This window comes from Bombus impatiens, unplaced genomic scaffold (assembly GCF_000188095.3).
Source record: "Bombus impatiens unplaced genomic scaffold, BIMP_2.2 scf_0317, whole genome shotgun sequence".
Taxonomy (NCBI): Eukaryota; Metazoa; Arthropoda; class Insecta; order Hymenoptera; family Apidae; genus Bombus; species Bombus impatiens.
In genome coordinates, this window is record NT_176736.1 from 1,517,485 (window position 1) to 1,518,545 (window position 1,061).

Consider the following 1,061-nt stretch of genomic DNA (forward strand, 5'->3'; position numbering starts at 1 on the left):
CGGCCTGAGCCCCCCCGAGTAACTCGCCAAGACCGAGACACTGGCGAGCTGCAGCGTTGCCACACTTCCGTCGCCGCGGTGCGCGCTCCCGGAGTGGGGATTTCTGGACTGGTTCGGCTTTGGGATGGTAGACACCGTCGTCGGGAGAGGACGAGCGGAGAAGGTGCCGGCGTCGAACCAGTGGTGATGGCGGCAGGGGCGGATTCACGCGGCTCCGGTTCCGTCCGCGCGCGTTAAACCCGACGATTCTTCCTTCTTCCACGTATACACACGCCACCTTCGATAAAGAGAAAGGGAAAGACAGAGAGAAAGAGGGAGAGAGAGAGAGAGAAAGCCGAGTAGGGAGAACCCCTAGATATCTCTCCCTTGTTCTCCGTGTCCCCTTTGGTCTCCACTTTGGTCCTCCGGGTGGCTTGCAACCGGTACGGGCAAATTGGGGTAGCGTGACGGGCAAAATTTCCGAACGGCCTCGCATGCAGACGATTGCCGGTCAACGAGTTCCTCTCTTGATTTTGTCGTTAATTGGATGGTAGCGAATTTATACTTTGTTCGTGAGTCAATTACAGATTGGTCCGAATCCTGGTGTGTATCACGGTTCCCTTCTGGCTCGTGATCCAACTACGGCCACGGGGAGGACCGGTTCCAAGTAATTTTCGAAAATTACCCACTCGCGTAAGCAGATATCCCGCGTGGAAAGAACTTAATCGTCGATCTATTCGCGTTACTTGAAATTCATTAAAATTCCCGTTGGAGAAAAAAAAGGATGTACAAAATGAAACTAACTTTCTTCTCATTGAGCGGAACCGCCAGCGGAGAACGTTCGTTTTCTCGTTCTCCGGTATAAATCCACCTTTCCCCCGGTACCGATCGTACGAGATCGGCCTAGAAATCGGCGATGGAGTCCAAGGGCGGCGAAACTCAGAGCTCGCCCCTGGCGGACAGGACTGAGGGTGGTGGTGACGGCAGTGATGGTAGTGGTGGTGGCGGTGGCGGTGGTGGTGGTGGCGGCGGTGGCAGTGGCAGTGGTGGCGGCGGCGGTGACCGCGCCGGAGGAGAACGAG